The 21,656-nt window shown below is 45.6% G+C and overlaps 1 protein-coding gene across 1 annotated transcript in view; it reads left to right on the top strand.

Moving 5' to 3' along the window:
* The window catches only part of ASPDH (aspartate dehydrogenase domain containing), a 186,658-nt gene that overhangs the window by 65,829 nt on the left and 99,173 nt on the right, over nucleotides 1–21,656 (top strand). The window lies entirely within an intron of this gene.

Below are 21,656 nucleotides of genomic sequence, written 5' to 3'. Positions count from 1 at the left end.
ATGAAAATGCACAGTTCTTTAAAGCAATATTTCCATTGCTTCCTATGACGGTGCTTCCTCTGAAAAAGACAGAGGGCCAGAGGTAGGAAGCCTTTTGCTGTTTGTAAACGGCCCATAGGGCCATTAGCCACCGCAGAAAGCATTTTGCCATGCAACTCTGTAACTTGTTACTGAATCGGGCGCACAACACCCTTTGGACTCACTGGGCTTCAGCCCCCCCCACCCCCCGTCGTGTGTGGCAGCCCGGATGAGACAGATGCCGGGCACACACAGAGCCGCACCCGAACGTTTCACAGGTCTTTAAAAGACCATTTGAATGTTAATTAGGCCTGGCAATTGTTTCACTCCTTCTTAGAGCCCCAGCAGCTCCACTCTGCCTACTGATTAAAAGTTCAGCCCCCCCACCCCCCGAATTTTTTTCTTAGCCCCCCCCGAAATTTGGCTCTAGTTGCGCCTCTGTACTGAATCGCATTTTGCTTTTGCGATTCGGTATTAGGATGCGGTGTGTTTAGGGCGTCCCTTCCTAATACCGAATAGCACTGATATGTATGAATGTTTTGCGACCAGAAATGGGGTTGGAAAACATTCACAGTTACCACAAACTTCAAGTTGGTTGTAACCCATTCGCAAATAGGAAGGGGTTCACATGTGGTAAATTTTATATTTATCAATCAAAAAAGGCTAGCTAGTTTAAGGGAAATGGTTTTGAGACTCAGGTACGTCAGCAGTAACAATATGTGGAAAAAACACTGTTTTCCTTTGAAAGCCCTCACCCACCGACCTAGTCGGTGGCATGCTTCATCATCGGGCCCACCACAGTGGCACCGAATGTGCCCCGGGTGTGCTTCAACGCCAGGTGACTGCGGAGCTGGTATTTTGCTGAGTGTGCAGTGAAGGGGTGTGAAGGTGAGAAATTAAAATGCTATCCAGGAGGTCCCAGCACCCGAGGGTTTAGCAATATTTAATAGACTGGGCCTCTGTTAGCAGGTTAAAAAGGCAAAAGGACGTTTTAAGGGAGAGTTACAATGACCTCCAGCGTCCAGTGTGGTCTACATGTTTCGCCAGTGCCTTTTGTTGTAAGCTGGCTTTCCTCAGGACCAAAGAGGTGTGAAAAGTGCAAAATAATAATAAACTATATTTTAAGTGAGTGTTGTTGTTTTCTCTATGTGTCGCGCACGCTAAGGCGCTGTAACTGTTAGAGGGGGATTCCCTCAAGCTTTTCTACACGAAACACATAGGACAGAGACAAGACGTACAAGGGAGAGTCATGTTAGGGTTGCATTAAGTAAAAGAACCACTTTTTGCCGACTTATAAGGTGGTGTTCGACCTATATGCGGCTATGGTGAGCTCATGGGGGCTCCATAGAGCTTGTGAGGGTATATTAAACCGTTAGTGAGGGGTGGTGGGCTAAAAACGAAATCACAAGGTGAGGTACAGGAAAGTAATGGTACTAGGTCCTCACTCTGTTATTTCTATGTAAAAAGCCTCATGGGTCGCCTGGCAGAGAAAGAGACCCTGTAGGGATAAAAACGAGATATGCAAGGCTTTCTAACCTGTAGGGAGAGAAGGTGCTTACCCCAATTGCAGGATTAGAGGGTTACTCACGAGTAGTTCGGTCTAGTTCCTCCTGGGACCTATTCGACCATCCGCGGCGCCCGAAATGCAGTGAATGGGCCGCATTGTATGTCTTTTTATACTCTCTTCGTAACCTATTACACCTGGTTACAATAGAAAGAGAAGGGGGAATGCGCATAGATCGCCATGTCATGCTGCGGCGATGTGCTCATGTGCAGGGAAGCAGCGTGTTGGAAAACATTCACAGTTACCACAAACTTCAAGTTGGTTGTAACCCATTCGCAAATAGGAAGGGGTTCACATGTGGTAAATTTTATATTACCGTATCTGTTTTTGCCATATAATTACAAGTCATAAGGATAGCTCAAATGAGAGGCAGAGTCCGTGGTATCTGAGTCATACGGGCCTTTAATATAATGCTTCGAAGCATGGGACATCGGGTTCCATCACCACTCAGGTTCAGGAAGGGACATTCAACATTTTATTAGCATCACACAATATATATAGTAAAACAGTATACATGGAAGTGAATACAGTAGGCGTAACAGGTGAAAAGAGAGGTGATAAGAACACATGTGCGTAACAGGAGGCGTGTAAGAAGGCGTACACATGGGCGTGCACTGGACATGTCAGAGAATCGTCACATAAAACGTCACAAGTGGGTGGATGTATAGAGAAAGTTGCAGAATCAGCAGAAACCTATGACCTGTATGCGCGCGCAGCTGAGCATGACGTGTAACCGGGGAGAGCTGGGGGCTTTGACTTTTGCACGAGTAGAGGAGACTAATGTCTGGGGTGTCAAAACGACCTGTACCTATAGCATATCTGATATCGTATATTTTGAGGATGTAGTGTCTGGAGTAAAAGGTCTCTCGGGCAATGGCCGTTCAACACTGAATGCGAGTGCGTGCATACGGATCTTCATGTAGAGTGCGGGGGCCATGAACCTACCATGGTAACAGGAGCAGTAAATTACTTGCCTGGAGACAGGAAGGCAGGGCCCTTTGCTCTGCAGCCGGGAATATGTTTACCTATTTCACTAGACTGGAATGTGTTTTCGAGGAGGCTGAACAGATAACTTGTAGGTAAAACATCATCTTGGCAAGCGAACCAGGCCGAGCCGGGCACCGCTCGTCTGAGACAGGAAGTAAGGCAGAGGTCAGGGATGCATACCTAACGGCAGCATTCAGAGGGAGAAAAGAACTCGGAGCCTCGTTTAGGGGCCTAACTTGACTGGGCCAGATGCACCACATGAACCATTATGTGTGAACGGATAAGGAAAGAGAGGCAGAGCTCCCTTGTATTTCTGATAAGGCGGGAGTCGGCCACATACCCAGCAATTGGTGGCATTGCTGGCCTGATGAGTATGGTGTAACATACGAATGAATGTATTGTTGCGCATTGCTAATCGATAGGAAAGTTCATGTGGGGGTAGGTCACTAAAAGAGTGCTCTACAGTGTCATTAGAGGAAGCATGCATACGTGAATCAAGAGGGAAAAAAATATGTAGCATTAAACTTATACATATGATCGTAAGACTCAGAAGAAACATGAAAATCAAAGCAATTACACATCGACTGTGTACATTTTTACAGTATTGTTCTCGTTTCTTGATACGCCTATCTCTCTGACTACTTGGGTCTATCTTGTACATGTCAGAAACCTGTCTAACCGCTTCACCCGAGGGGGACTTAAACAATTAAACGCTGTCTGACTTACTAGACCTTAGCTTGGAACAGTACTCCTGTTGAGGAGTTTTCTCTATCAAGGGGAGTTTAGAATCAGAGTCCGATAGGGGGCAGTCTTTAACTGAAATGTCTGGACACAGTCCGTGGAATTTTTTAACGTGGCTCGAGTGTAGCCACCCTTTTCTTCCTTTCAGCTTGACCGCAGTCCTCGTCGTCATCAAAACCAACTTAGGCTGTTTCCACCTCGGCTCCAGCGGACTTGAACGGTCAAAGTTCTTCACAAGCACCAGATCCCCCGGAACGACTTTGTGTGATTTTACTTGGGTGTTGTCTGGGAAGGCAGCTGCAACCTGTGAACGACATGATTGTAGTGCAGACATCAAGGAAGCTAGGTAATCTGTCAGCATATTACAGTCATTAGAATTGGATAGATGCACAGCTGGTTAATGGTAGTTCAATTATAATAGTTTGTCAATTCGTGAAACTCCGCGGAAGGAACGGAACTCCGTTAGCACCCTCCGTGAAATATCTCGGATGTCCGAACTAATACACCACGGACCGCTGTGATCTGACAACCTTTTAAGTGTCAATTCCCTGATGAAGGGCCTACCACTAATGCCCGAAATGCATTGGATGCTTTACAATGACATTGTCTGAAGTGTGAAAATATGAGAATTATCAAATAATGGATAACTAACCATGCTTCATATTGGTTCTATGAAAGTTCAAAAAATAAAGAATACATAAGCAACTGAACCCTGGGAGTGAAAGTCTTCTTTTAATGGGAAGACAATATAATGTGTGCCCGTGAAGGGATGACTCTAGAGCAACTCTAGTTTCACTATTCAAGCATATTACAGTCAACATCTGTTATTCTACGAGGCATAGGCGTACCCCACATATTGGGAGGCCGCCCGAAAACCACCTCATAAGGAGATAGTCCGGTTCTGGAATGAGCAACCATGCGCATATAGAAGAGGGCAACTGGCAAAGCTACTAGCCAATCTACACCTTTTTCTGCACAGATCTTGGCTAAGCGTGTTTTCAGGGTCTGATTATGTCTCTCTACGAGACCAGCTGCTTCAGGGTGTCGTACGCAGTGGAACCTCCACTGGTAACCTAACAGGAGTGAAACCTGCTTCATGAGCTCGGACGAGAATGGCTGTCCATTATCTGAGTACACGACACGGGGCAAGCCGTATCGCAGGAAGAATTCACGAACCATCTGCTTGGCAGTGGTCGCGGCAGTGTAATCTGGGACTGGATATGCTTCTGTCCATCGGGAAAGAGCACATACAACTACGAGGACATATTTAAAACCTCTACATCTGTCCATCTGGATATAATCCATCTGGAGGACTTCAAAAGGATGGTCAGGAGGATGGAATCCACCTTGTTCCACGGGAAAGCCTTTGCCTGGATTGAACTGACAACAGATCATGCAGGTACGCACTTTCTGTTTTGCTGCTGCTCGTAAATGTTTATTGAACCAGAGGTTTTGAATACTGTCTAACATGGCTTTTTCTCACTAGTGTGCTGGACTATGTACTGTGTGAATGATTACTTGAACCATAGAATCGGGGAGGAACCATGTGGCTCTTCCCTTCGTCATCCATCCCTGATCTGTCTGGATCCCTCCTTGTTCAGTCCATTTCTTGATTTCGTCGGGAGTAGCATGTGTCTGTATGTCGAGAACGTCTAGAATGGGATCCTTCACTGTCATACAATGTGTCTGTGATATTACTTCAGTCTTTGTCATGTCCGTTAGGATGTCTGTCTGAGCTGTGAGTTTAGCTGTTCGGTCTGCCAGGTCGTTACCCTGAGAGATAGTGTCGGTGGCCTTAGTATGTGCTTTGCACTTCATGATAGCAATGGATACAGGTAAGTGTATTACTTCTAACAGAGCTTGAATGAGGGGACCGTGTTGTATCTTGGCGCCGTGAGAAGTTAAGAAACCTCTCTCTTGCCAGAGGATACCGAAGTCGTGAACGACTCCGAATGCATACTGTGAATCGGTGTATATGTTTACTTTTTTGTTCTTAGCTAGTATACAGGCTTGGGTCAGAGCAATGAGTTCTGCTGCTTGAGCAGACAAGGTGTCAATACGATGTGTTTCTATGACTTCAGTTTCAGTGGTCACTGCATAGGCGGCCACTAACTCTCCTGTGCTTGTTCTCATACATGAACCATCCACATAAAGTGTCAGGTCAGGATCGGGTAATGCAATATCTGTCAAGTCTTGTCTGGGCTTCGTTACAGTATTGATGACTTCTACGCAGTCATGTGGTGTTGAATCAATTGTGCTTGAGGGTAACAATGTGGCAGGGTTTAATGTATTGCATCGTGTCTATGTGTGGCTGAAACAATGTCAATTCATATCCTGTCAGTCTTGCTATGGTCAAGTGCTGAGTCTGGGTTCGGTTCAGAAGAACTTCCACGGAGTGTGGAACTTGTACTGTCAGGGGATGTCCTAACACTATGGAATCGCTTTGTCTGATTGCTAGAGCTGTCGCTGCAACTGATTTGAGGCACGCAGGCAGAGCCTGGGCCACTGGATCCAATGTACTAGAAAAATAAGCACAAGGCTTATGGTGTCCTGCTTGATCTTGTGTGAGCACAGATAATGCTGTGCCATCGCGTTCAGTAACAAAAAGCGTAAAAGGTTTTCTGTAACATGGTGTCGCTAAAACTGGTGCTTGACATAAGGCTTTCTTTAACTCGTCAAAAGCTTGTGTATGTTCCTGAGTCCAAGGGAGGACAGTCGAAGACGCTGCCTCCTGTGTTGTCAACTGTATGAGTGGTTTAGCTAGAAATGCGTACTGGGGAATCCATTGTCTGCAATACGAAGTGAGGCCAATAAAGGCCCGTACCTCCTTTTGTGTCTTGGGTTGTGGCAGATGTGCGATTAACTGAATGGGGTCTGGTGTCAGCTTTCTCCCCCATTTGGACAGCAAGTGCCCAAGATATACCACTTGCTGGGCACAGAATTGTAGCTTCGAAGGGGACACTTTATGCCCCTTTTCGGCCAAGAAATACAAGACTGTCAGTGACGCGCGCTCGCAGTCACGTTCGGTCCGTGCTGTGATCAATAGATCATCGACATATTGGAGCAGAGCAGTGTCAGTAGGCATGTGGATACTGTCTAGTTGTCTTTTCAGTGCTTGGCTGTAGATGCTAGGACTTTCCGTGAACCCTTTAGGTGCACGTGCAAATTTGAGGCTTCGGCCATTTAAAGAGAATCCGAACAAATACTGGCTTTCAGGATGAATAGGAACACTAAAGAAAGCGTTCTTGAGGTCAATTACAGTAAAGAACGCTGCTTCGGAATCAATAACCGTCAAAAGAGAAGAAATGTCTGGCACTACCGGGTACTGTGGAACAATGCATTTATTCAATTCACGAAGATCAATCACCAATCGGTAGACTGGTGGTGCATTTGGGTCTGTACGTTTAAGAACCGGAATGATCGGGGAATTACATACATTGGAATCGGTTTCAACAACTACTCCTTGGGCAATGAGCTCGTCAATAATTTTCAGTAGGGCTGTTACAGCCTGAGGTGGCAATTTGTATTGTCGAATTCGGGGTAGTACAACTCCTTGCTTGAGAGTGACACGATAGGGAGTAATGTGCATACAACCTACATCAGTTGGACCTTGTGCCCATAAATGCTGTGGAACATTTTTCAATCTTGCATCAAAATCTCTCAACACATAGTGACCCTTAAAGTCACGTAGGAACAATCTTACTCCTTCCGGAGAACAACATATAACAGCACCTAGTGCTTTCAGCGTTTTAATACCAAGCAAGTTTTCGGGACATGATTTCGTAAGTAACAGATCTGTAGTACGGGACAATGGACCAACTGCAAGGGGAACTGGCTTTGATACTTCGTTAACAATGGGCTTTCCGGAAAATCCAAGGGAAACATTCTGTGAGCCTGAGAGGGGTGCCCCTGGAATCTCGTCATGACTAATGGTAGTTCTGCTCGCCCCTGTGTCAATCAAAAATTTTCTGTCTTTCCCTAATACCTGACTATGTACATAGGGACCATCTTGATCTACAGGAACCTCGATAAGGGGCAAGCCAACCTCCCTCTCTAGGCTGTTTCATGTGTACTGCTGATAATTGGGATAATCTGACTGGGCATACTGGTACATTTGCTGTGTGACATGTTGCGTGGCAGCAATAGGTTGGGGTTGGGGTACAGCTACTGTCTGTTGCTGTGCATCCTGTGGATGTTGCGTATTCTGTGGAATATTCTGCGGAATATTCTGTGGAACGTGTTCTGGTCTAGGCGGACATGGTCTCTCTTTCGTTTTGCCTGAAGCAATATTGTGTTTCAAAACCAAACACTCATTTATGTAATGTCCTGGCTACTTACAATTGTTGCAGTTCCCTTTAACGGGAGCTGCAGATTGACCTGGCGGTGCTGTACCCTTTTTATGACCGTCAGCTGGAACAGATTGGGCAACTAGTACTTTCATTTTCGTGTCTCTCATACGTCTCTGTTCATGATCGTGTTCCTCTCTAATTCTGTTCTGGTGATACTGTAACATTTGTAACATCTGGGAAGGGGTATTTGCTTGCCATGTGCTCTCGACTTTCAGAACTCTATTCTTAACCTGTGGTAAGGAATTCTCGACTAATTTGGTTACAAAAAGATGTGGATATGATTCGCTACTTGTTTTCAGGCCACTATTTATAATGAAACATTTCTCGAATCTAGAATAAAAATCACTAGTGTCTTCGTCCTGTTTCTGTTTGCAGGCTGAGATTGCATCCCAGTCTTCCTTTTTAATTGTCAATAACCTCGGCAAAACCTGTACTAATAATCCTGGTAATGCTTTAGCTTTTTCCCCAAGACCTAAACCTGGGGTACGTCTATTTTCTTCGTCTTCTAATTCAGTCCAATTAATCTTTTTATCTCCCACCTCCCATTCTTTTTCTTTCAGTTTTTCGTAAATCCCTGCCGGCAACAATACTTTTAACATTTTAAGAATGTCGGAATACGTGTAATCTCCCATGAGTAACATGTATTTTAATTCACGGTGGAATCCTGCAGGGTCTTTATCGTGACAAGGTACTATTTTCTTCATTTCCAATAATTCCATTTTGGTCAAAGGAGTGTATAGGAATACGCGCTGAAGCGTACCCCCTGCGGCCTGGACGGGGTGCACTTCTCGTAAGGGATTCTGTCTATCCATATGAAACGGTTGTCTTACTGGGGGTGGGACAGAAACGAAGTGTGGAGTCAAGAAAGTTCTGTATTTGTGACGTTGTTCTAGAATGGTATTAATTAAATCAGTACCTAAACCTCCCCATCTTCTCAGGAGTAAATCTTGCAATATATTATACAATGGACCTGGATCAGATTGCTGATTTTCATATAGTGTAATGAGATGTTGGATCATGTATATACCAGCTAGTCGCTGTTCTTCTGGAGTAAGGCTCAAAAATGTTTGCGCTACTGAATCATCTTTATATATACTGTCATTCCCAGCCCATTGGACTGCTGACCGGGCTAGTTCCTGATCACGCATGGTATTAAGTTCATGATAACCTATTCTTTCTTTCAGTATTTTATCAGTGTCTTGGAATACATGTTCAAGAGAACATTGTTCTGGTATTGGAGAAAGGAAACGTTTCTTGTTTTCTAGACGAATGGGTCTCTCAAAAGGTTTGTCAAAAGAATACTGTTTAGGGAGTTTCACTCTACCTACGTACGCTATTGTGTCTTGATTTTCTACTTGATTATCTGTTTCTTCCTCCTCTGAGGATTCATTCTTGTCTGACTCGGCTTCCCTTTCAGCCTTCTGTCTTTCATGCATTGTTACTATTTCTTTACGGATCTTTCTGGACATGGCGTCTATACAATTCTGTTTATCATGTTTACAATCTGCAATATTCTGACTCCATTTTGTCAGTGCATCCATCTCTTCTTTGACAACACCTGGCCGATCTCGTTCCCTTATCAAACAATTTATCAAGAATCGTAATATTAAACCTTGTGTCTCAGCTTTCTGATATGCCATGGCCTCGCGAATACATTCTGGTCTCTCCCCCGTTCTAATAAAATGATATATATTGTCTAAATGGTTTGTCATTTCTGGTAATAACATCAAATAATCGGTAACACATCGTAGACGTACGAGGCTAACATCATGTCTCCTTCCTTGCCGGGTACTGGGTCATATCTACAATCGGTAATATACTGTCTAAGGCTTTCGTATGTGATCGCTTTCGGCGTACGTTGCGTTGCTAATTCTCTGATTGTCATTCGTTTTAATTGTGGCGGGGTGCGAAGATGACCTCCTGCGGCACCTCCTGAGGCGGAAGCTTGGGCGTGAACTGACTGGACTGAAGCTGCGGGAAGAGGTGGCATATGTACTGGAGGCGGACTCTGGGTCACATCTGTCGCGAAAGGATTAAGAGGACCAATAGTAGGTGGGACAGTAACAGTAGCAGTAGCTGTAGGGGAAGTAACAGCAGGCGCGGGAAGCGTGACTTGGGAGCGTGTAGGGGTCGTGGCTTGAACAGTAGGTTGAACAGACAGAACAGGCTGCTGTGCATTATTAACGGGTGGTACGGGTACGTTAGTATATGCTGGAGCAACATCATCTAAATAGGAAGAAAGGAAAATGTCAGCTACGGTCTGTCTGTGACGAAGTTTAGTCGGAACCAATGGTGGTGGCAAGTTACGGGGTACTTCCGGGGTCGCCTTGGGCAGGCCCTCGGCCAGAACTGGATACAGTCCTGTAATAAGTGCATTTCTCTGTCTGTCTTGGTGTTCTATTCTGACTCGTTCTCCTTCTTCTAGTAGCTCTTTTTCTCTAGCTTTTTTGGATTCTTCTCTACTTCTTTCGGATTTTCTGAGTTCTTTTTCTGTTCTTCTATGCGCTTCTTTACACCATAATTCTATGGCATCTTTCTGGGATTGTCTGGCTTTCTTTTTCCATAAAGCTTCTTCTACTCTCATGATGCAATCAGCATCCCATGTCCCTGAGACAGGCCATCTGAACTTCTCTTCCAGACCCTTAGTGTAGTCTGCCCATAAATCTAGGTACAGTATGGCATCTAAGCCATGCTTATTATACATAAAATGTCCAGGAGTGTCCCTAGGTGGAACTGGAACTGCTTCTTCTAATATCCCTTTCCTGGTCCCTATCTGACGTAACTTCGAAAACAGTGGCATGGTCGGAATACTTTAAACGTGGACACAGTAAAACACAGAAATGAATAGCAAAACAGTCATTCATACCACAACATTAAAACCACATAAAAACATTTTACCTGATACATAGGAAACACATAAGCACTGGAATCTCGAGTTGCAACACTAGAATACTGAATCACTGAATTACTGGATTACTAGATGCACTGCTAAACAGTACAGACAATACCGGTCCCTTAAAGAGACACGTCGGACCGTATTCACCTAAGTGAACACGTCTGTACCAGGCCTGTGTACCCAGACCTGTCTTGACCGGGAACAAATTAATTAACCCGTCTAGGTGCGTTCCCAACAACGGTACTCACCGGGAAGCAAAACTGAAGGCCTCGGAAGCTGGACTGGACTGGACTGCGTCAGGTGACGTTTCTCCTACGCATGCGCTTCGGAACAGGTGGGCCTCTGGATACTTCAGACCTTGCTCTCTCGACTAGGGGCTCTGGTCGGGATCCTCCGCATTCCTCACCGCCTCGTCTGGATGCTGGGTCGCAGTCACCGTCTCCTCCGTAGGCCCGAGGGAGAATAGCAGGAAAACCCACAGAAGTGCACTGATTCCGTCGCGGCTGTGGAAGGGGTCAAGGCCTGCGGGACATCACCGGCGAGTGGGGAAGGGGGGGTCCCTATTCGGGCGCCAAATTATGTGGTAAATTTTATATTACCGTATCTGTTTTTGCCATATAATTACAAGTCATAAGGATAGCTCAAATGAGAGGCAGAGTCCGTGGTATCTGAGTCATACGGGCCTTTAATATAATGCTTTGAAGCATGGGACATCGGGTTCCATCACCACTCAGGTTCAGGAAGGGACATTCAACATTTTATTAGCATCACACAATATATATAGTAAAACAGTATACATGGAAGTGAATACAGTAGGCGTAACAGGTGAAAAGAGAGGTGATAAGAACACATGTGCGTAACAGGAGGCATGTAAGAAGGCGTACACATGGGCGTGCACTGGACATGTCAGAGAATCGTCACATAAAACGTCACAAGTGGGTGGATGCATAGAGAAAGTTGCAGAATCAGCAGAAACCTATGACCTGTATGCGCGCGCAGCTGAGCATGACGTGTAACCGGGGAGAGCTGGGGGCTTTGACTTTTGCACGAGTAGAGGAGACTAATGTCTGGGGTGTCAAAACGACCTGTACCTATAGCATATCTGATATCGTATGTTTTGAGGATGTAGTGTCTGGAGTAAAAGGTCTCTCGGGCAGGGGCCGTTCAACACTGAATGCGAGTGCGTGTATACGGATCTTCATGTAGAGTGCGGGGGCCATGAACCTACCATGGTAACAGGAGCAGTAAATTACTTGCATGGAGACAGGAAGGCAGGGCCCTTTGCTCTGCAGCCGGGAATATGTTTACCTATTTCACTAGACTGGAATGTGTTTTCGAGGAGGCTGAACAGATAACTTGTAGGTAAAACATCATCTTGGCAAGCGAACCAGGCCGAGCCGGGCACCGCTCGTCTGAGACAGGAAGTAAGGCAGAGGTCAGGGATGCATACCTAACGGCAGCATTCAGAGGGAGAAAAGAACTCGGAGCCTCGTTTAGGGGCCTAACTTGACTGGGCCAGAAAACGTGGACAAGAACGTGAAAGTGCACCATGTAAAGACGTTGGCACCATAGGCCTAGAAGCCTAATTAACAGGATATTTATGCATGGCTGGATAACTGACATGTTAACGTTGGACGCAAATGTATTTGCGTCTTTCTAGCAGGCACAGAAAAGAAGTTACACGACATACAAGGAACATGGGTGCATGGATAGGGTGCGAGTGGGGGACACATTATTTACCAGAAAATTTTCAATTACCTCACACAAAGGAACCCTCTTCCCTTTGTGAATGTGACAACATACTTTAAGGACAGGAAGTGGTCCCAGGGAACACAGCCTGCTCTCAAAAAATGAAAAAATTTAGCTTTTCATTTTTGTTTGCGAATGGCTGCATAGTTCTAGGACTCACGCCAAAGAGTTCCAGACCTAAAGTTTTGATCGGCACGTTCCTCATGAATGGCTACACCCAAGAGCCATTGGTTAGAGAGGATTGATAAAAGTCTAGAGCGAGGTCTGTCCCTGTTGATTAATGACAGTAAGTTAGATAATTACAGAGAACAGCCGACACTTGTCTCGCCCGATTAGCCAGCAGGCCGAGGGCTTTTTCAAGGCTGATATTTACAATAGACCACAGTGTTTTAGTGTGAGACCGAGACATGTCCAAGATACTAATAGTTCAGAAGCAAATGAGTGTTAATGATGTACAAAATAATTACCAACAAAAATTATATAATCAATGCAAAACCACAAGAAAAGGAAAGTTAGTTATGTTGAGAGCAGTAATAGACAGAACAAGTGAAGCAAGAGAAAAAAAAGTTGAAAGAAGAAAGAAACTGGAGAAAATAAAACGATATATACATGTTAAGGATGTGTAAACCTCATACAAAAAATCATAGCTCATTTCACAAGAATAGCAATATGTTTGCCCTACAACATGAATTAAACAGTATATTATATTGGCTATTAAGAACAACAAACAGCCCTTGTCACATCCACATGCAGGAGTCACAGATTGTTTCTGTATATGGGCAGACATAAAACCCTTCAGGTCCCAATTTGATTGAGAGAGACAGACATACTCATATTATCATCATAAACGAGCGAATCGCTATCACTGTCAAACACACTGTTGTGCATCGCAGTTTGTGATTTCCTAATAGCGAATCATTAAATTTCGATATTAGGACATTTCAAACAGGTTTGTTTTGCAGGACTTGTTCTCCACTTCCCGGGTTGAAAGGATGGCATGAACCTGAGAAGATGGCGCTATAAAAAATGTATAAAACATGAATGATTTAAGCAGGTTTCAAGGGTTGGAGCATGCAGTCATTCCCGGATATTATTTAGATTGTTGGACATATTGCACTTGAAGTAATTAAACACTGCCCCCTATCTAAAGTACCGGATATGTTGCACATGCCGAACATTTCATTTTAAACTCCGGCCTACCCTGTCCCAATTATTTGGTAACCCTGTATTCCAATGTCTTCCTCGCATTTTAACATTCGAAGAATTTATTTTTTTATTTGTAGACAAGGTCGAAAAACAGCTGGAGCTAGAGTAAGGGAGGGTACCTCTAATGCAAGTGCTGCTGAATTGAGCTTTGACCAGGGCTTTAAGTGGGCCAGGTCTCATCGGGTGCTGAACAACGGCAGTTTCTTAAAGGGGCCTCGAAACTGTCTCGATCAAGCTCTGTTTTGTGCCCTGGCTCAGGCTGTCCGTTTTTTTTTTGCTGGACTGCAGTGACAGAAGGCACATCGATTTGCGCCTGCTCACACTGCTTACTTCTCACAAGTGGAGGTTACGCATGACGTCATGCTACATGAGCTTTCAGGGGAAGGGAAATCCTTTAAAGAGAGTCATTTTCTCTCTGGATTTCCTTTCTCTTTTTGAAACTCAGGAGCAGCAACATTGTCGTTGTGTCACCAGGGCTTATAAGTCGAAGCACGTTCAATATTATATACAAGCCATAGTTGCTGCTTATTTATCGTATGCAACTAACAAGCATTGATAAAGCCAATAGTCCAGCATTGTAGGTATGATGTAACTTGCTGTATCATATATCTGGATGCAATGACAAAAACAGCAACATACAATTCGGGCGGCACACTATTCTAAGCACAGACTTTAACTTATGTGTTTTTAAGCCGCTTAAAGCCCTGGGGCCTCATTTACGAAAAGTGACGCAGCGCTGCTTGAAAACAGCGATGCGTCACTTTTCATTAGGCCCTCCTTGCGACACCAATGATGCATCATATTTACAGTATGACGCATCATGTCGTAAGGAGTTACAGATACGTCAGTATTTCTGACGAATCTGTAGGCGCAAAAGTGATGCATTGCTGGAGTGTGTCACAAAAGTGACGCAACTCCAGCAATGTGTCCTTTCACATGGGGCAAGCTCCATGTGAAAGGGACTGCGTCAGTCTTACGCCTGCTGCAGGCGTAAGATTTTGACGCATTTGAGTCCTAGAAGTGGCGCAGTGAAATCTCATAGATTTCACTGCGTCACATCCATGACCCTTTCTTGCGTCAATTGCCCCCTTGCATACATTATACCTGGCGCAGGTATAATGTGGCGCAGGGGTTTATAAAGTGACGCATCTACTTAGATGCGTCACTTTGTAAATATGGCGCAACAAGGCGTATTTTTTACGCCACTGGTGCATCACAAAAAGTGATGCACCGGCGGCGTAAAAGTGAAGCAAGGCCTCATAAATGAGGCCCCTGGGTTTGACACAGGGTCAGGTTCTGCGCGCCACTTTGACCCTGAAGCCTTTTGCTTAGCTGCTACGAATGATGTGCAATATTTCAGCGCTGGGAAGGAAGGTTGGCTGCAAGGGCCAGTGTCACACTCCTCAATGCCAGGCAGTTCTAATGAGATCATGCGCTGTCAATCCAAACGCAAGTTTGAGGACATTGGGGCGGCAATGTCTCGCGATACGCAGGAAATTGGAAAAAAAATAACATAATGTTTGCTATGCGGATTCAGGAGGGAGGGAGGCAGCCATAATGTGAGTCGAGGCACAGCAGACATGAGCGGTGCCACTGGTACATAAGCATGTAAAAACTGTATTCTGTTGTCATTCTACTCATTTGGCGAGTACCTGCACGTATTTTTTCCTATTTAAGGCACTGGGGGCACAGAGAGGTTCTATACAGAACCACAGAATCGTGACTGCATTCCAGGCAGCGACATTTTAATGAATGGCTGTAGGTGGTAATTACCCCAGCTTCTCCATTTCGTAAGGGGCATAGGTCAAGTGCTGATCGACTAGATTTCGTCTGTTTACACTCCGTATTTGCGCAGAGTCAATTGACTTTCAATAGAAAAAGTAACCTGTGGCGCTTACCAATGGGACGTTGCTGCCACCTAGTGACAGAATGTACAATTTTCTGTGTGCTGGACAGTGCACGCCACTCTGCCCAGCACCGACGATCATGTGACGGCCATGACTCATCTGATCTTTGTGCTTGTTATCGCACTCCTGCTGCTTCTGCAGCCATTACCCACTGAGGATGATGTCTGCAGACAGGCCAAGTCGCGCAACAATGGCAGCGCCGGCAGTCTCCAGGGCCTATTTTAAGGAAACGCGTTACAAGTCAAAGGCACGAGCGTCTGAGCAGTGCTTTGTGAAGCACGTGTTGAAAGGTGTTTTGTTCGCAGCAGACTGTGCATTGCAGACTTTTGAAGGGGCAGCGTGTAGCCTCTTCCCTCGATTGCTTTCTTCTGCAAAGTTGGTCAAGTGGAACATTTTGCATGTCCTGCTCTGTCATATTTTGGGATTGACAGGTGCCCAGTAATAAAGATAATTATATTAGCGTGTCCTGGAAAGAATCTGTGCAGTCCAGGCATGTAATTGTCCAGCATTTACCCAGCTGCTTCCTTTCCTCTCCCGTGCATAATAGGGCGGGGGGAGGGAGGGCAGTGCAACTAGCACAAAGGAAATATGTTGAGAAGTGAGGACATTATGATTTAACTAAGGGGCATATTTACAAGGGCTTTATCTCCTCTTTTTTGGCTTAAACTGGATTCAAGCTAGCCTGGCTGATGACAGCTGATTAGCGAGAAACCGGTCCCTGGATTCTTGTTTCCGGTCCCGGGAAGACATGGCTTGGCAGTTCGGGCTCGACTGGTCCCATGAGGCACAGGGTCAGATTGATTTGCATGCCATGTCTGAACTGGGATGGTGGAGTGAGCAAAAGAATGATGATGGATTAAACCCAGATCAGTTGACTGGGGGTGAGTGTTTGATTTATTCCAACGCTTCGTCATTCATCCCCTTTGGTATTACTTTGTTCGCCCTAAGTTGGCAGGGTATGCCCAGACGTGAGTCCCTTGCTCATTTTGCCACTGGATTCAAGTTATCCTGGCTGATGACAGCTGATTAGCCAGAAACCGGCCCCAGGATGCTTGTTTCCGGTCCAGTGAAGAAATGGCTTGGCAGTTCGGGCTGGACTGTTCCCATGAGGCACAGGGTCAGACTGATTTGCATATGGCCATGTCTGAACTGGGGTGGCTGAGTGAGCTAAAGAATGATGATGGATTAAACCCAGATCAGTTGACTGGGGGTGAGTGTTTGATATGCTCAAGCGCTCCGTCTTTGGTATCACTGAAAAATCATTTGATGCACTGCGTTGGCCCTACCTCTTCAAAGTACTTAGGCTGTGAGTGGGGTGGGAATTCCAAAGGTGGGTCTCTCACCTATTCAAGGATCAATTGGCTAGGGTTCACACGGGCATGGATGTCTCAGACCCCTTAGCTATACACAGGGGTACTATGCAGAGGTGCAACACTAATTGCCATCTGGGCCCATTTGCCATTGTCTCCCATGGGGAGAATTCCAATATCCAAGATGCTACATCTCCTGGGTTGTTATATGATTTCTAAGCACTGCTGGTGGTATTGCCCAGCACCTTCTTTGGGAAACTACACTCACTATTAACGTCATTAATCTAGGGAGGTGATAGACGCAGAGTGGCCCTGTTAAAGTTATATGCTCATCTTGATGGTGGGGGACTGAGAACCTCCAACTCTCAACTCTACTATGCTTCAGCTCAGTTACAAAGGGTTGCATGTTGGCTGGTGTAGTTTGAGGGGCAGGAGCCTGAGGACGTGCTCAGGGAGCTGGTAGAGTTTGGTATCCTAGACTACCTAATGGGTATGGCCTTGGTTATAAATTATAAAAATAGACAATAAGTTATGAAAAGTGGCCGGGATATGCTGGGAAAAATACATCCGTACATGGAGGGGTCAGCTGATATATTAGCTGAACCTACTTATATGGCCCCTACCCCAAACCCGGTGATTTAAGACCTAGTATCTGATGGAGGGTTGGACAGAGGTGGGGAAGACATGCTGGGGTGACTTGACTGACAACAGTCACTGGCACACATTTGATAATGTAGGTGAAGCACACGGACTGAGCTCGATATACTTCCTGTTATTAGGGCACTATCCATTCTGAAGAGACACATTTAGGGGCCCACAAAGGGTGCCTGAACTAGCACTGGGTCTGACAGTGTTGCTAACTCATGGCCACCATTGCAAGACAATCACTCTTATTTATGGTGCACTAAGGAGCCAGTCTCCGAACCCGAGGAAGCAGGTGAAAATTTGGTGGGGTGTTTATCCATATTGTGTGGCAATGCCTTGAGTCTGGAAATAAGATATCAATGAATGCTAGGCTGAGATACAGCCAGTTTAATATCATACACCACACTTATATGACTCCGAAGAAGGAGGTACATGTACCCGGGGACGTCCTCTGCCACCGCTGATGTGCTGATACAGATGCGGATTTCCTTTTTATGCTGTGTCACTGCCGGTGATTATCAGGTACTGAAAAGAAGTGTTCCTTTACATGAGGGAATTGACCATGGGACACTTTCCCCTCGACCCTATACCAATGTTATTGGTGATGCGCCCAACATCAGCAAAGCATAAACATGTTAATGGTTTTGTGAATCTGGCCCTTGAGTTGGCAAAGCCGGGTATGCCATGGCGTGGAAATCCAGAGCTGCGCCCCCGCTGCAGTGATGGAAAACTGACCTACTGAAGTGGGCTAGAGCAAAAGTGACTGTCTGGTCTGTCATATGGCATCAAATGAGGGAAGAATAAAGATATGATCAATAGGATGGTTTTATGGAAATACTGGTAATCAAATCAACCCACTGTAGACGTGGCCCACACTTATGACTGAATTCCTGGTATGAGTAGCCAATGTTTTCTGCTCAACTGTGATGTGAAGGGGATGCCAGAAATTGTATGGTGATCTTAAGAAATCCAAGAAACTCTGTCGCTCCCTTGAGAAGGCCTGGAAAAAAGACCCAACTACCAGCACCAAGGACGCCTTCAAAAACGCCACCCGATTACACCACCAACTGATCCGGAATGCCAAGAAAGCCGCTTTCAAGGACCGACTAGATAACAACGCCCACAACAGCAAGGAATTATTCAACATCGTCAAGGAATTTACCAACCCCTCGGCCAACTCCAACGACATCACCCCCTCTCAAGCCCTTTGCGACTCCCTAGCCTCATTCTTCCACAACAAAATTGCAGACATCCACAACAGCTTCGACAACCGACCCGAAGACCAACCCACCCAACCCCCTGCAGGACCCCCCATCCCCCTGAACATCCTCAATGACTGGAAGCCAATCTCCACGGAGGACACCATCCGTCTGATGAACTCTATCCACTCAGGATCCCCCACAGACCCATGCCCTCACCACATCTTTAACAAAGCAGACTCCATTATAGCACCGCACCTCCGAGACGTCATCAACTGCTCCCTCAACTCCGCAACCTTCCCGGAAAGCTGGAAACATGCCAAACTCAACGCCCTCCTGAAGAAACCCACAGCTGACCCCACCAAACTCAAAAACTACCGCCCTATCTCACTCCTTCCATTCCCGGCCAAAGTCATCGAGAAAGCGGTCAACAACCAGCTTGCTGCATTCTTCGAAACCAACAAATCCCTCGACTCCTCACAATCCGGCTTCCGAGCCAAGCACAGCACTGAAACCGCTCTCATCGCAGCAACAGACGACATTCGAACTCTACTGGACAATGGAGACACAGTCGCCCTCATCCTCCTCGACCTCTCCGCAGCCTTCGACACGGTCTGTCATAGCACCCTTTTACAACGCCTCAGAAACGTCGGAATCCAAGGAAAAGCACTGGAATGGATCACCTCGTTCCTCACCGGAAGAACCCAGAGAGTCCGCCTCCCACCATTTAAGTCAGAGGCCACTGAAGTCATCTGCGGCGTACCACAAGGATCCTCACTCAGCCCCACCCTCTTCAACGTATACATGAGCCCCCTCGCGGCCATCGCACGCCAACACAACCTCAACATCATCTCCTACGCCGACGACACTCAACTGATCCTATCACTCACCAGAGACCCTAACACTGCCAAAACCAACCTGCATGAAGGAATGAAAGAAGTAGCCGAATGGATGAAGCACAGCCGTCTGAAACTGAACTCAGACAAAACAGAAGTCCTCATCCTAGGCACCTCCCCCTCCGCCTGGGATGACTCTTGGTGGCCAGAGGCCCTTGGAAAAGCACCCATCCCGACGGACCACGCACGGAACCTGGGCGTCATCCTGGATTCCTCACTCTCGATGAACAGACAAGTCAACGCCGTTTCGTCATCTTGCTTCAACATTCTTCGCATGCTCAAAAAAACATTTCGCTGGATCCCCACCGAAACTAGAAAAACAGTGACCCACGCTCTGGTCACCAGCCGACTGGACTACGGAAACACCCTCTACGCCGGTACCACCGCAAAACTCCAGAAAAAACTCCAACGCATCCAGAACGCTTCAGCCAGGCCCATATTAGACATCCCGCGTAAAGAACACATCTCTGGTCACCTGAAAAACCTCCACTGGCTCCCCGTCAATAAGAGGATTACTTTCCGGCTCCTAACCCACGCACACAAAGCACTCTACGAAATCGGACCCGAATGCCTCAACACACGACTGTCCTTCTACACCCCCTCCCGCCAGCTACGATCCTCCAACCAAGCCCTTGCCACTGTACCTCCCATCAACAAAACCACCATGGGAGGTAGATCCTTCTCCTACCTGGCAGCTAAAACCTGGAACTCACTTCCCACTCACCTTCGCCTTACTCAGAACCACCTAGCATTCAGAAAGCAACTTAAAACGTGGATGTTTGACAAGTAATTCCCCACCCTTCTTCAAGCGCCTTGAGACCCTCTGGGTATGTAGCGTGCTATATAAATATACTGACTTGACTTGACACTGATAGTGTGGAACTGAGGTATGTGTATGTATTACATATTTTCTGTCAGCCTGGATGACTGCAGATCTCTATAATAATGTCCCTGGTATACTTGTTGCCTCTGACCACCCTACTAGCTACTAACTGATTGCTTTCCTTGGTTATTTGTATTGTTGTGAAAACTGTCATAAAGATATACATTAAAAACAGTTGATGATGTTGCTGAAAGAATTTTCAGAGACAATCTGAACTATCTAGTCAGGAAATATATTTTCCAGCCACTTAAATTTAAAATTTGATTCATTACCTAGATCATTTATTTCCCCATGAGGTTTGAGGAAAAGATTGAGAAAGGAAAGGATTTGGGGATCTAATACTAATTCGAGGATGATTATACAACATACAATGACATAGTGAAAAGGGAAATATTGATACTGGTATTGATTTTTAACATCTGACTTGGGCCAGTACTTTGCAGCACAGTATATGTATATATATTAGGTATAATATTACCTACTTGCGGTCACCAATAGGCAGTTACAGTTAGGACCTAGATCCCATAGGAAAAGCGCTTTTGACATGCCCACATATTTTGCCGTGGTTGACAAATCTTTAAGGAATTTTACCAAAAAAGTGTGCCCTGATTCTAGTTGTGCATGGAGCGTTTTGGGGCGATCCGTCAAAAAGAAAATGAGGGGGTCAAGTGTGTTTCTTATGTTAATTCCCACAGAGATTTGGAACACGTCTTCAGCCCGAACCGCTGAATGGAATTTCACTAAATTTGACAGAAATGTAGCTCTTGGTCCACAAAGAGTGCTTTTTATTATTTGGTGTAAATCTGTTCAGTCATTTTAGAGTAATTGAAAAAAATGTATTCAATAAATATATATATATATATATAAGGTATAATAGTACCTGCTCTCGGTCACCAGTTATATTAGTTAATATATATATGAATCCTTTTGTGTCTGCAGAGGCACCATGCAGATGATACCTAAAAGTAATATATTAGCTAATATATATATATATATATTCCTCCTACATCAGGGAGTTTGCCTTCCGGGCTGCCTAATCGCTGTTGGTGCCAAACAAGCAGTGCTTCGCCGCATGCTGCAATTAAATAACGCTCGGGGAACACAGGACTCGTGACACACGCCGTGAGGGTAACGGCTCATTCCTACCTGTCCCTACTGCCGTGAGCGCAACAGTTAGTGACAAGGAGGGCATTTGTCAATTGTGTTAAGGGGCCAATTCGAGACTGATTTTGGGGGGTTATTGGCAAATCTGTGTGTCAGCGGGTGGCTGCGACTGATCTCTACCGTGGGTAGTGCTCTGATACCT

Source organism: Lissotriton vulgaris, chromosome 7 (genome assembly GCF_964263255.1).
Source record: "Lissotriton vulgaris chromosome 7, aLisVul1.2, whole genome shotgun sequence".
NCBI lineage: Eukaryota > Metazoa > Chordata > Amphibia > Caudata > Salamandridae > Lissotriton > Lissotriton vulgaris.
Note: the sequence above shows the minus strand (reverse complement) of the source record. Positions and strands in the feature narration are given on the sequence as shown.